Source organism: Diadema setosum, chromosome 6, assembly GCF_964275005.1.
Source record: "Diadema setosum chromosome 6, eeDiaSeto1, whole genome shotgun sequence".
NCBI classification, from domain to species: domain Eukaryota; kingdom Metazoa; phylum Echinodermata; class Echinoidea; order Diadematoida; family Diadematidae; genus Diadema; species Diadema setosum.
This window is the reverse complement of record NC_092690.1, coordinates 7,975,457-7,991,962: the sequence shown is the minus strand read 5'-3', so window position 1 is coordinate 7,991,962 and position 16,506 is coordinate 7,975,457.

The following is a 16,506-nucleotide window of genomic DNA, read 5'->3' as shown; positions in this document are numbered from 1 at the left end:
AACAGTATTCAGACAGAGAAACTTCGCTTTTGAAAAAGGAGACAATTAAAAGACAAGTGGATTGTCTCAGGGGTGCTTGCCATGTGTATGACTCAGCAATCGGGCTGGGGTGTGAAGAATCGTTTTACATTATATGTCTTACCCTCTTCCATCTTACTGTCGACGATCATTACCCGTCCAATCTGGCCCTGTCGTTACCATCGGAGCCCTGTCTGCACACCACGCCAATGGTATTTAGCAGTGATGGTGCAGCAAGGGTTAAGATCTGTGCGATTGGGTTTGATTAACCTGAACACACCATCATTCACCTTGTTGATGAATCTGGTGAACTAAAGACCCTCCCCCCCCCCCAAAAAAAAAAACCAGCAACAATAAACAAACAAATAAACAAACAAGAAGAAAGACTTTCGTTGTGAAACCACACTTTAACATAGTGGTCACTGTACTAATTTGTACAGTGCACTGGTCTTTGCAAGCAGTATTCATTCAGTGGATGATTAATAAGTGCGGCATGTATACAGAAAGAAAAACACAATCTTTTCCATGTTTCTTTCATTTCAAATTTAAGGTCGATGACACCAGTGGTGTCGCTGATATCAAGAAGGCACAAAATTTGAGGGGGTGAAATTGACAGAAAACATGCATCTCTGCTAGCTCTTAACTTATTCAGCAAATTCGCGGGCACCCGACTCTTAACTCGGCAAATGTACCAATTCAATCTGCACATTTTTCCCTACCTGGTATTTCCGAGTATTAAATCTCCCTCATCTAACCAATCACCAGAATCAAGACATCTTTCTCTCTCTCTCTCTCTTTTTTTTCTTGTCGCCGTTGGCGTAAACAGGAGTAACAGTTAACATCTTATGTATAAATTTACATGATTTCCCTGAACTAGCAGCCAAATCAAGAAAAATTACTTCCATGTCTCTGTGTACATTTTCGTAAGATGGGAGGGGGGAGCTGCGGGAATCACAAGAGAGGTGAAGGGGGCAACTACGTTCTGGAGGAGGCACATAAACCAGATTGCAACCCCCCCTCTCGACTATCTAGCTCCGGGCTGTACCGGAGTGATGTTCCCCGGGGGGTCCGGTAACCTTGGGGAACGGCGGAATCGCTGCCGCTCCCCGACGTCGTTGTCAACATGATACCTCTCAGACAAATTGGGCAATTTTGTCGAATTTGTCCCCGTGTAAGGCAGGGAACGATATATATGCCTAATGCTTTACAGATATAATTTCGCTTCCAAAAACGGGATAGCTGATGCAGACGAACGAACAGGAAGAAGAACAACAACAAGAAATGCATCTAGGTGAGATGCTCAATCTGAAATGCTCTTCTTTCCTGTTTTTCCTTTCTCCTTTTTCGTTTGTCATCAATTTTATGCGGAACCACATTCAGCACAAAACTGGAGGGAGTTAGAGGCTCCAAATTGAATTAGGTCCACAGAGGAAATTATGCAGGGGACCGGGCCAGATTTACAAAACTCGACACCAGTTTCATTTTCGTCTGACGCGAGGGGAGAGATCGCATTTCAATTCTTTTTCTCCTTTTTTTTTTCTTTCCTTTTCAAATGGTTATAATATCGCTTGATCTTTACCCGTCCTTTTTCATCTAGAATGGGTTTCTCGATTTGTTACATAATGGGATTGGTTTCTACATTTTGTTTTAAGGATTTCTATACCCTTTGAAGTTGATGCATTCTTATCTTGATGGCTTTTGTTTTTCTCTATCTTCCCCCATGGCGATGCAGAAGACGGACGAGTATCGTGGGTAATTGCTGTAATGAGGTATCGCTGACAGAACGGTTTGGATGATGAAAGCGTCTCACCGTAAGTCTGTGCATGCACAAGATATACATCCATTACAAGGAAAATAAAGAAATGGTCTACAGTTACATTCACAGGACATTCCTCATCTTAAAAATTATCTCAAAGTTGTCAACTTCAATAATTACAGCATAATTAAAGCAAAGCTATGCCATGAATACAGCAAAAAAACGGCTTCTCAACTCCCCAGCGTTTATACTACGGCAGAGGCTCTTCAGAGCAGCCGCTGCTGAGGATGAGGCTTCAGAACCCCCTTTTTGCTTAGCATAAACACAGTATCAAAGATTATATGTTGTGTGGATGCCTGCTGGAGCTTAAAACTACAAGCCCGTCAGCGAAGTTCAAAAATTTGAAGATAACAAATATCGTGGGAACCTAAACATCTCGAGAACTTAAAAAAAAGAAAAGCTATAGAAAGAGCTCATTACGTAGAGAAAAATCTAGTTCATTTGCAACATGGCACTAAAAATTGTGCAAACAGATTGATTATGACTGCAATCTGCATTTATGTTACACCACGGCAAGATATTTCCATCAAGGCACAATATTTTGTCAAAGTAGTGCTGCACTCCCCAAACTCATGTTGAACTGATGGCACTGGCACATGCATACCACAACAAGGTAACGAATTTACTGCAGCAACATGGCAGCCACACACATGTGCACTCTGTGTCAAATGCACTGTATCCAATGTTGCAAACCTTTTCAGCATAGTCTAGTACTGATTGAACTATCACAATCTAAACAAGGAAAAGTAGAAATTACACGGTGCGTAATATATGTCCCAGCCGGAAGTAGCATTTTGTAGCCAATGTACAATACAGGTCAAAAATCAAGGTCAAAGGTCAAAGAAGTCAAAGGTCAAAATTCTGTGTAGAAGTTTTGCCGCCCTCACCTATTGCCATCACATAAAGCAAACGGAATCGAAATCGGGTTAGAAATGGCGAAGGAGTAGCATTTTGTAGCAAAATGTACAATACAGGTCAAAAATCAAGGTCAAAGGTCAAAGAAGTCAAAGGTCAAAATTCTGTGTAGAAGTTTTGAAGCCCTCACCTAGTGCCATCACATAAAGCAAACGGAATCGAAATCAGGTTGGAAATGGCGAAGGAGTAGCATTTTGTAGCCAATGTACAATATAGGTCAAAAATCAAGGTCAAAGTTCACAGAAGTCAAAGGTCAAAATTCTGTGTAGAAGTTTTGAAGCCCTCACCTAGTGCCATCACATAAAGCAAATGGAATTGAAACTGGGTTAGAAATGGCGAAGGAGTACCATTTTGTAGCAAAATGTACAATATCTGGTCAAAAATCAAGGTCAAAGAAGTCAAAGGTCAAAATTCTGTGCAGAAGTTTTGAAGCCCTCACCTAGTGCCATCACATAAAGCAAACAGAATCGAAATCGGGTTAGAAATGGCGAAGGAGTAGCATTTTGTAGCCAATGTACAATATAGGTCAAAAATCAAAGAAGTCAATGGTCAAATTCTGTGTAGAATTTTGAAGCCCTCACCTAGTGCCATCACATAAAGCAAATGGAATCGAAATCGGGTTAGAAATGTCGAAGGAGTAGCATTTTGAAGCAAAATGTACAATATAGGTCAAAGGTCAAGGTCAAAGGTCACAACTGAAATTCTGTGTAGAAGTTTCAAAGCTCCCATGTAGTGCTATCATATAAAGCAAACAGAATCAAAATTGGCTCATAAATGACAGAGAAGTAGCAAATTGAACATTTTGATCACACACGGATGCACACACAGACAGACGGACGGACAGACAGACGGACGGACAGACAGACGGACGGACGGACGGACGGGCACACAGACACACACACGTACGGAGCCTGTTTCATAGTCCCCTGCTCGAACTCGTTCAGCGGGGACAATTATCGTGTTAACCTTGAAATGAACAAACTAAATGCGAGCGTAAGACAACTGCACTCCATCAGCACAATGGCAACTTCCATAAAACCTATGAAAACACATTTCATTTGTTGTTTTTTTTTTTCTTTCATGGAGTCCTCATTTCTTCTTTTTTTCCCCAGAGGACAAATTATGCAACCAGTCTGGCATGCAGCCCTGCATACATGCATTTTATCTGTAAATCACCACTAGTTCTTCGTCTTGCAGTCTATACATGTATATATCCAAAATCATTACTTACACTTAACACACTTGCTTCTAAGTTTAATAGCTTCTATCATATTTCTTTTGCAATTTATACTTAGATCCAAACTTTCATAGGCTGACCATCATGTTCTATATGCTTGCATTGATTCATTCTGCATCCTATCCAGATATTATGTTTCATTTTACTTTGTTATATTTGATGTACTTTTTCAATGAGAATTATGAAAATGAATTGAGATTGAAACTGAATTGAAATGTGAACATCCCAAAAAATGAAAATGAACTGAAATGACATGACCTTGAGGGAGACATAAGCCACGTATTTTTTGTTCTTTGTTTCCTGCTTTATTCAACAAGGGTATGTATGAATCATAACATTCTCAACGAGAATATGTATTAGAAAAATGTCACACAGCATATTCATGGGGTGACACCCCCCAAAAGTGTGGAATTTTAAAAGTTTCCTATCGACGTTTCTCAAAAGTTTCCATTAAATCCATTTAAAATGCTCAAAAATAGAGGAGAACGGAAGAGAGAGAGATGTAAAAAAGAGGAGGCATGAAAATAGGGGAACAAGGGGGAGGAAAAAAAAGCAGACAAATCTGACAGAAATGCAGAAAGTCTTGAATTAAAAATGAGGACAAAAAAAAGGATCAGAAACACTCCATTTTGGATTCAAGTGCTGCAACAAGGAGTCCCTAATACCGGCCGAAGTGTGAGAAGCTAAGAGCGATAAAGAAAGAGAGATGAATCACCTCCATATCAGTATTCCGACCACTCTGGACGGTACGAGTCACCAAAGTGATGGACACAAATATTAAAAAAAAAATGAATTTCCAATGACAAAAAGGAAGAAGGAATATAAAACAAGAAAATTCTAATTAACACAATAGGCGATATGCTAGCAGAAGGAATAAAAAAAAAAAAAATTCTGACGAACACAATAGGAAATATGCTAGCAGAGCGCATCACCTCAATAGAAAGAAAAACGCATCAACCTGGTCGGCGATCAATACAGCATAGCTCCCCGGGTTGGTACATTTTATTTTGTAATTCATCCCCTTTTTTTGGGGGGGGGGGGAGGGGGTTGGGGGAGAGGTGAGGGAGAACGGCTCTACCAAAACTGACCGGCTGAGGATGGTGGCTCATATAGTCTGAGGGGTGAAGGAGCTATAGTTCCCCCCAGAGGGGCGGTGTGGGTTACTTTCTAGTGAGAGGGGTCTGACCAGTCTTCTCTTTTAACTATATTCCACTCTGGTTGAATATATATCGGCCTATCTATAAAGGTCCATGAAAGAGTATGTGAAGAGTTATATTGCAAAATGAGCTAAGTGCCATTTTTTAAAAATTTCAAAGTAATTAAGTCCATTATCAGGGAGAGCAAAATCGTACCTTTCCAGTAATACCTCACCTGTGACACAACAAGGCATATTCTAAAAGTTATTATTAAAAATATCCCGTATTTTCTTAGTATTTTCTTTCTTTTTTAAGCACCTTTAATCACAAATATCTCAACTTATCAAGAACGGAGTTAGCTCATTTTGCGATAAAACTCTTCATGTATGTTTTGTATTATTTTTTTTCTCTCTCCTGCTCTCTAGACACAAACTACATGCTTGATTTTTTTTCTCCGTCTTTGGGTGCGTTTATGCTTAATTTGGGAAGGCAGAATCAGCATTTTGAAACACTGATTCAACACACTGTTCTAAAATGCCATTCACATAGAGTACGGTACTGCCTATGTGTCATTTTTCTGAGCTTGAGAAAGAGCTAAATCTGCGAATATGTACTGTGCACTGTTGAAAAACTATAAACTACTATATCAAAATGAGTGAGGACTCAGTAACATTTTGCACTAATCATGTTTCATAAAGAAGATTATGCCCCCCCCCCCAAAAAAAAAAAAAAAAAGTTAAGCATGATCATACCCTAACTTGCCTTGATGGCACATCACACAGACACAAAACTGCAAACCAATTATCAATTTCTTGGTATTTTTGCATTTTTTGTTTGCATTGCTTCTTCTTCTGGTTAAGTCTGCCTCCTTCACTAAGCTGAAGATTCTTGCAGATTGAAAAGCAACTAAAATCAAAACAAATAAAATTACACTGTATAAAGAATTAAACAAAACATAACTAAATTACAAAGGAGCAAAACAAAAGTATACAATTTCATCTAACACTACAGCACATAATTATCATGAAACATTTATGGTTGTATAAATCATGTATAAAGAGTGGTACATTAAATGATTCAACATGGAAGCAGGAGACCGTCAGCATAAGCATGGCTTTGCTGGGCTGATGGTCTCATGGGGAATGAAGCTCTGGTTTGCCTCTCACAAAAGGTACATTTTTGCAACAGTTTGTAGTTGAAGAAAGATTTACGGTGTTGCTGTGTGCAGGCAATATGTGCGTTGGATGTTTGTGCTATGACAAAACATTCGTGTTAAGATATTAATGTTGCCAGCATTGTTATGATTCTAGTGCTAATAAGACTTCTGCAGATTTGCCAGAGAGAAAGTGGAAGAGTGGAGGTGATGAGAAGGGAAGGGGGGGGGGAAAGGGGAGAGGGAGGAGAATGGGATCCTCCCAAGGAGAAAGCGGGAGAAAATCTCTCAGGTTTGCCCGGTCATTGACCGTGAAATCATCCCTGGTGAAAACTAATCAATCACTTTGGGGGGAGGGGGATGGAAGGGGTGACAATTCCCCCCCCCCCTTGCCCATTCAATGGCGAATGACACATTTTTTACCTGAGAATCAATTACATAGTCATGCTAATGACAGCCCCCTCCACCACCCTCAAAAAAGAAAAAAAAAAGTGTCCCCTTTCTCCTTCTTTCCGTGCCTGTATCACTTTCTCATTCAGAATGCCGCATAAACCAATTTTGGGGCTGAATTCCGGCGGAACAAAAGGGGGGTGATGAATACGCATGCCTGTGAGGGTGGCGAGTATTGTCACTCGAAGAAAAAAAAATCGTTTAGATTGACACCCCTCTCAGTCACTCAACAATATGCCTTGTTCTTTTTCCAAACGTTACGCACTTCACCTAAGTGTTTCAAGCTTCATAGTGGAAGAACTCATTGTATACACGATTCTTGTACAAGCATGCTAAATGTTACTATGTGGCCTTTGGCTAGCCCTCGGGCAAAAGGGGGGAGGCATTTTCCTAACTATGGTTTCAGGGCGAATTTCTCGAGTGCATGCTTATGCTGCGCACACGCACGTGCGTGTGTGCTGGAGGAGGGGCGGAGTGCGCACGGTGGACAAGTTCGGTTGTTCCGGGGCAAGGGGGGGTTGATTTGAATTTCATGAATGTTTTTGGAGTTGAATAAACAGCTGGTGTTTGGCGATATCAAGTTGATGAGCCTTTCCACTTGCGATCTCAAAATCAACACCGCCGCTTGAGAGGGCACGTGCGCGCTGTTTTCACGCCCTTTGCCAACGTAAACTGCACACGAGGCTGAACAAACTATTGCAAATCGCGAGACGGGGGTTAAGAGAAAGTGCGGACTTTAATGGGGGTCTTCACGCGCATGCTTTTGCCCCCTCTACAATTCAAATTACTCCACTTGAAGTGTACCCTCTAACGCCCTTCTTCTGATACACTATGTACTTAACCCTATGACTGCCAACCGACACACAAAACCTATAGCATTGTATACAATCTCCAGAGTCCCTGGCACAGAATAGGTTTATCTATACCCTCGATCTCTCAGTCCTGTATCAGGGGTTCACTCTTCGTGTAAGCGACCCACAAAACTCTCTTCCAAGGTGCTTTTCAGATCACTGCTATTGTGTATACTACAGAGTTCACGAATGTGGGTTGTGTACGTCAACTTGGTGCATGATTAACCCATTGAAGACGAGTCCCAAGTATACTCGGGCCAGTGTCTATTGGAAATATGTGTTGTAGCAAAATCAGTCGGTCGTCAACGGGTTAAATGTGGGTTCAAAAACCTCAGCAAACTTATACATACAATGTATCTACTGATTTAAGATGCACAGTCAGCAATTTCCGACCAATTTCTAAGCTGATACTGTTTCCAATGAGAAGTAAAGATTACCTCAAAAACAAAGCTAACATAATAATTCTAAGACATGTCTACTACACACTGCAATTGTGCAATGGGATATAACATTTTTGGCAGTTCCATGACATTTTTTGCTTCTGCAACTATTGCGCTCATGAAATATCTGCACGCTAGGTCAAACATAAATTATATCCACAAACATAACTGTAACCCTAATCCTAATCCTCACAGACAAAAGCTATATCCCTATCACAACCTTAACCCTACCCTAAAACCTAAAATAAGACAGCAGCGATTGTCGCACGAGCAAATGTCATGTCACCATTTTTGGCATGTGTTATTATCATTGTTGTTATTGTTATCATTATCATTTTTATTATTAGTATCATTATCATCATCATCATCATCAACACCATCTTTATTATCATCATTATTATCATTCTCTGAATTATCAGACAACTTGTAAATTGAGTAAAAGAGAAAAGGGATATAACCATGTTATGAATTACATGATTGATACAGGAGTTCTGGCTTGCCATGTCCATGTACCACATGCTTTATTTTGTCCATTTCTTTTTTTCTTTTCTTTTTTTTTTTTTTTGGGGGGGGGTTATAATGTCTAGGGAATGATGGAGGGAACGAGTGCATAGATAGGTGTATAAATGGGTACTAGGCAATGCTAAGGTAATGATAATGGCAGGGCACACTGGTACAGCAGTGGCAACACTGAAGAGGCTACCCTGGCTAAAGAAGACCCTATCATTATCATCATCATTATACGAAGAGCGAAGAAAGACTGAGGTAGTGAAGAGGAAAAATGGAAGACATTTCAGAATGATGGCTGAAAAGAGACAGACGGTGAGAGAAGAAATCATGAAAGGGAGATAGAAAAGATGGTATGAAGGGAGGAAGAGAACAGGGAGAAAAAAATGAATAGAAATACAAATAGCAAAATACAAACAAAGAAATAGGGAGATATAGTGTCACATAGAGATAGAAAAAATGAAGGGACAGAGATAGTGAAAGGTCAAAAGAAGGACAGAAAGAGAAAGATGAAAGAAAGGACAGAGATTAAGAAAGATAAAATGACAGAGATGGAGAAGAATATAAAGGACAGATAGATAAAGATGAAAGGAAGGACAGAAATAGAGAAAGATGAAAGGATAACAAATATGAAAAGATGAAAGGACAGAAATAGAAAAAATTTAAGGAAGGACAGAAATAGTCAGAGATGGATCCATCAATGACTATTAACCAATAGAGGAGAATAAAGAGATGACAAGTGCATAAAAAGAAATGAACCAATGAAATGAAATAAAAATAGAGAAAGATATAGGGGGAGATATAGAAATGAGACAAGAAGATGAAGCAATTCACAAGAAGACTGCCAGGGCAAGGTGTATAACAGAGATACTTGTAGAGAGAGAGATTAAATCATTGCCTACAGGATCTCAATGAAGCATCGATCTAATCAGGAGGGAATTATTGCATTTAGCAGAAAAAAAAAGACATTGGCACAGAAAGAAATATATAAGAGAAACATATATTTGTATAGGTTGTACTTGAGAAACATATGTATATATTTAGTACACACACACACACACACACATACACACACGCACATATATATATATATATATATATATATATATAGAGAGAGAGAGAGAGAGAGAGAGAGAGAGAGATGAAATATAAAGTGAAAGGGAAAACTACCCCACCGGTCAAAAATGGAGAGCAAAATATTAGCGACAATGTCAGAATGTATGACTAATGAGTGGTGTGACCTTGAGTTACCTTTTCCCCCCAGGCTATTTGCATTACAAGAGATCCCCGAACAAAAGACTGTTCTCTCAGTCTAAGCCTGATACGCAGGTGATCAAACGCAGAGTGTGTCTGCGCGTGGCTCCTCCGCTAATGCAACATTTTTTTCCCCCCGTAAAAACAAACTTCAGTGTATGAAAATATTTCATCTTGATTCATCAATCTTAGTTTCTTTTTTCCCCACCATATCTCTCTCTCTCTCTCTCTCTCTCACTTTCTTTTGGCCCAAATGCCATGGGACATTAGTAATTACTTAGGATATGCAGATGACTCCACATTAGGTAGAAAAAAAAAGTGTGCTGATATGTCTGGCTAAAAATACCACCTGCTCTGAATACCATGGTTGAAGTATGCAGCTAACACTTTTTTTCTTTTCCTTTTTTTTTTTTTTTTTTTTTTTTTTTTACTTAATTCCTTCAATCACTGGCCATTTATTTTCCTCTAAACCTTTACACATGGACATTTGGGATTAGCCTGACTACAGTGGATAATTTTGTAATCATTGTTCTAAAAATTTATATGATATATGGGAAAAGTTTTTTTTTATCCCCCATGTTTTTCTTCTCACTCTCTTTCTAGTCTTGAACTCTCAGGAACTGATATTTTGGAGCCATTTTACAAGAATTCACATGACCCAGTATGAAGGGATCTTCTTCAAAATTCTACCAATGGTAGCTGCCTCTCTATATCAGCTGCCTTCAATGTTGACCCGTTGAGGACGGACTGATTTCGCCGCAACACGCATTTCCCATAAACCCCTGAGCGAGTATACTCGGGACTTGTCCTCAATGGGTTAACAGTGCAGTCTTTGGCTAGCAAGTACAGTACCAACTCTCTTCAAATTTTGTTCCTGTATTGGAAAATTGACTTATCCCTTCATAGTCAGTGCTACATTTCATTTATTCCATTCCATTCATTTCATTTCATTTCATTCATTTCATTTCACTTCACTTCATTTCATTCCATTTCAATGCATTCATTTCATTTCATTTCATTCCTTTTTAATGCATTCATTTCATTTCATTTCATTCCTTTTCAATGCATTCATTTCATTTCATTTCAATCCTTTTCAATGCATTCATTTCATTTCATTTCAATGCATTCATTTCATTTCATTTCATTCCTTTTCAATGCATTCATTTCATTTCATTTCAATGAATTCATTTCATTTCATTTCATTTCACTTCATTTCATTCCATTTCAATGCATTCACTTCATTTCATTTCAATTTCATTTCCTTCCATGTTATGGCATTCATTTCAAATCATTTCATTTATTCATTTTCATTAAAGAATATAAGTGAACAAAAGATACTATGCTTTAAAATATTGCGTCTGGCAACACTTCTTGGCACAGCATAAAAAAAGCAGTGTATATATCATTCTGAACATGTATCAAATTGTTTTCATCTGTGTTTGTAATCTATATTAAAGAAAGGAGTACACATATTTGAGGATTGTGACAACCATTGTTTGCAGAATTCACATTTTAAGATTTTGAATACAATAATGTTCTACAGTCATATTCACACACACCCAAAAAATCACAGGTTTTTAAAAATCAAATTTTGCAACACGATGCAAAAACCGTCAATTCTTGCACACACATGGACACACACACACACACACAAATTATCAACTCTCGCAATGCAAAAAACATAATATCGAATCAGCATTTTTTTTTTAAACTCTCTCAATAATTTGCCCCACGCAGCAAGTGTGAACAGCGTGCAAAGAAACAATTGATTCTCTTTCAATCCAATAATGCAACTTGCCACACTAGCTCTGCTTATTGGGTTTGTTTGTTTGTTTGTTTGTTTGTTTGTTTTGCTGTGTGTGAACGGTGACAAATATAAGGCAAGCGCCGAAATGTGTCTCGCCAACAAATGTACTACACATTTGTCAAAAATCTAACTTTGATTGTTATAAAGTAGAATCAAGGCAAAGTGTTAGTACAACAAGAGCTTTGTAAGTTAACATTGGCTCCTAAGAGTTCGTTGACCCCTGTTTGTGACCTTTGACCTTGTGGTGATCTTCAACTCCCCAAGAGACTGCTACTACCAAAGTTTGGTCGCAAATAGTGCTAACGAGCAAAAGTTATAAGCCATAATCAAAACGCACCATAAAAACTTAAGATTGACCCCATAAAGTTTGTTGACCCAATGCTGTGACCGTTGACCTTGTGGTGACCTTCAACTCCTCAAGGGACACCTACCACCCAAATTTGGTCACAAATGGACATACCAATCAAAAGTTATGAGCCATAATCGAAACGCACCATAAAAACTTAACATTGGCCCCTTAAAGTTTGTTGACCCCTGCCTATGACCTTTGACCTTAAGGTGACCTTCCTGTTTGGTAACATGTGTGACTTTGCATAAAGTCTCTTCACTCCAAGTTTCATTGACATTGAAGCACTCAGTACAAAGTAAATTAAGTTTTTGTAGCGTTACCGACGGGTTACGGACGGATGATGGACGGAAGACGGACGGACGCCGTGGCAGGCGATCCCTTAGTCTCCCCTCACCTCTGGTGGGCTCGACAAAAACTGATTTCCGCATAGAGTTGCAAAAATCTGTATACCTTAACTCCCTTACATGAATACCGCTTTACAGATTCAGAATGGACGGGTCTATAATGTTCGGAGTCTGCAAAGGTGGAGTAGTCTTGTCAGTGTTGCCCTTTTGAGGATTCAAACCCAGAATTATGCATCTACCTGGATTTCAACCTGCATCAATTTGTGGGAATTCAATTCCCGGAGATCTATTTGTGTGACACAGAATCTGTCCATACATTATTTCTTTTAAAGGACAAGTTCACCTTCATTAACACAAGGAAAAGTAGAAATTACGCGGTGCGTAATATATGTCCCCGCCGGAAGTAGCATTTAGTAGCAAAATGTACAATATAGGTAAAAAGATGAAGGTCAAAGGTCAAAGAAGTCAAAGGTCAAAATTCTATGTAGAAGTTTTGAAGCCCTCACCTAGTGCCATCACTTAAAGCAAACGGAATCGAAATCGGGTTACAAATGGCAAAGGAGTAGCATTTTGTAGCAAAATGTACAATATAGGTCAAAAATCAAGGTCAAAGGTCAAAGAAGTCAAAGGTCAAAATTCTGTGTAGAAGTTTTGAAGCCCTCACCTAGTGCCATCACATAAAGCAAACGGAATCAAAATCGGGTTAGAAATGGCGAAGGAGTAGCATTTTGTAGGCAATGTACAATATAGGTCAAAAATCAAGGTCAAAGGTCAAAGAAGTCAAAGGTCAAAATTCTGTGTAGAAGTTTTGAAGCCCTCACCTAGTGCCATCACTTAAAGCAAACGGAATTGAAATCGGGTTACAAATGGCGAAGGAGTAGCATTTTGTAGCAAAATGTACAATATAGGTCAAAAATCAAGGTCAAAGGTCAAAGAAGTCAAAGGTCAAAATTCTGTGTAGAAGTTTTGAAGCCCTCACCTATTGCCATCATATAAAGCAAACGGAATCAAAATCGGGTTAGAAATGGCGAAGGAGTAGCATTTTGAAGCAAAATGTACAATATAGGTCAAAGGTCAAGGTCAAAGGTCACAATTGAAATTCTGTATAGAAGTTTCAAAGCTCCCATGTAGTGCTATCATATAAAGCAAACAGAATCAAAATCGGGTTAGAAATGGCGAAGGAGTAGCATTTTGAACATTTTGATCACACACGGACGCACACACGGACGCACACACGGACGGACACACGGACGGACACACGGACGGACACACACACGTACGGAGCCCGTTTCATAGTCCCCTGCTCGAACTCGTTCGGCGGGGACAATAAGGATAGAGAGAATGTAGTAATATTAGTAGAACACATCATTGAAAGTTTGAGGAAAATCGGACAATCCGTTCAAAAGTTATGAATTTTTGAAGTTTTTGTGCAGTTACCACTGGATGAGAAGACTACTGCAGTGTATGATGTCACATGCGTACAACAATATAAGGAAAATAAAAAGAGAATTTCACAAAATTTCATCTTTTGAAAAAAGTACACATTCCCTTGACTCGTTACAGACATATGTTATGGGTAATATTATTCCCATTGCCTTTAGAAAGAGGCATGTCAAGTGCTCTTTTATTATACAAAAAAAAAGTGAAAATATGTTGAATTTTCTTTACATTTTCTTTATACTGTTGTACTCATATGACATCACGAGCCTTAGTAGTCTCCTCATCCAGTGGTTCCAACACAAAAATTTTAAAAATTCATAACTTTTGCATCGATTGTCCAATTTTCCTCCAACTTTCATTGATGTGTTCTACTAATATTGTTACATTCTCTCAATCCTTATGTTAATGAAGGTGAACTTGTCCTTTAACATCAAGATGAAAAAGAGAATATTACGGATAGAAATCTAAGTAAACGTCCTCAGAATTGACATGTCCAAATAGAGTGGATTTGATTAAAGAGGAATGAAACCTGAATATACATTTGGATTGAGTAATTGTAGCAATATTAGTAGAACACATCAAGGGAAAGTTTAAGGAAAATCAGACAATCCGTTCAAAAGTTACATAATTTTTTTACATTTTGTTGTTGTCACTGCTGAATGAGAAGACTACAACACATGGAAACCAATATGACAAAAATATAGAGAGAATGTGAGTATGGCTTTAGGTTCAGGACCATGAACTCAACTGACCTACACGTAAGCCTAAGTATAGACTGGTTCATCCAGTTGTAAAAGTTTGGGGATTTATGTTTAAGAGATTGTCTGAATGCAATATTGATGGCAGAATTTAGATGGATATGATTTTTTTTAAAGCATCAAAGACTTGCTGAAGACTACTCAACCACTAACCCACTAGTAGAACGTAAATACTCAATTCTGAGTGATACACGCCATTAAAACCAAAACAACAACAACACTTTTGATTATATAAGTGACAATAGTTAATGGCATAATGATTTACTGAATTCCATTGCCAAACTTGTCTATTTGGAAATGCTTTGAGCTCATTTGAAGAACGAGCAATCATATTTGTGTCTCTTTCAAATCTATTTTATGTGTGCCTTACTTGGAAACAGTGGATATATAGGTCATAACAACTGAAAACCTATAATCTCGATTGTCAAAAAAGAACAAGAAAATAAGTGAAACAGAGCAAGATAGCCTCTTTCGCTCTTTAATTTCAAACATGGGAAAAGTGGTATTCCTCATGCAGGCACACGCTGCGAAATAAGAAGAGGGAGCGATGGGTAACGCTGTTTCGGAAAGTTTCCTGGGGTCTAAACCTGGGTTGCTTGTACTCTGGGGATTACGGAGTATGCAGCTCTGTAGAAATTGTCTTGCAAATCACAGGATTTGGGTTGGAAATGCGAATTTTAGGGGCTATATAGAGGCAAAGACTGCACTTTGTAACCTGTGTGTGGCACTACAAGTGTAGTGCTGCCCAAGGGGATGGGGTGGGGGTTATACTGTACTATATCTAGTGCATGTTGTTGTTTCATTCATTCATTTCTACACAAATGATTAAATGCTTGAAGACTTTTATTCTCAATAGTGACGAACAGAAGAAGACCATTTAGTTCAGTGAATCGATTACCCTGTAAGAACGACAGAAATGAATAAATTATTGAATGAATGACTGAAAAATAACAAAATTGACTAACAGATGACTAAATACAAATATATAAACAATAAATAAACAAATAAATTTATTCAAAGCAATATGAAAGCTTAAATAATGGAAATGATACATACATAAACACTTTCATGCATTCAAACATACATGTAAATGCAAACATAAACAGTAAAATGAATAAGTACTGCTTATTAAAGTTGCTTCATCCCATTTGAACCTGTTTTTTTATGGGAGCATTTCTTATCAAAACTTAATGCCTCAATAGTAGACTCCATGGATACATAACTGTGCCATTAGTTTTATGCTTCATTATATGATATATGATAGAGTGCTAAGTTTACATTAGACCGTTTACAGTAAGAATACGCTTGTATTCATATTCTTTTTAAAGTATTCTACCAAAATTACAAAGAGTAAGAAGAAAATAGATGACAGAATGTCGCAATGCCACACAGAAAATTTGTGGGAGTACAGGTAAACTATCCATCAACCCTTTAGTGTGCTTTGAGTGCTGACAGACACAGATAACCCCATAGAATTGTACACACTGTACAAAGTCCCTGGCACAGAGGAGGGTTAACATGGCACATTGCATTCTACTTTTGAAACAAAGAGAAAATGTAAAACATCAGTGGCTCCCAAGCAATGTTTGAATACATTAACCCTTTGTATGCTTTGAGTGCTGATTGACACACAGAAAACCCCATAACATTCTACACACTGTACAAAGTCCCTCACACAGAAAGGGTTATACTGGCTCAGTCCAGCATACAAACTCTTGTCATAGTCAACATGCATCTATTTCTATCCTAGCCAGAGATAAAGTGAGAAAATTCACAAATGAAATTGGTGGGAGCATTCTTTTCCTCCGAAATGGAGCGTAACGAGTCGCCCCCCCCCCCATCCTATGAAACAAATGTGGACACACAAACATACACACACACACACACACATACACATACACACACGCACCTGCCCTGTTCCAGCAATTATTAATGTGTCACCGAGGAATAGCCACATGTACTTGTAGCAACAGCCGCCCAGGCAAGCACATACATAAGAAATTCTGGGATTAAAAGAACCACGAGCATTCA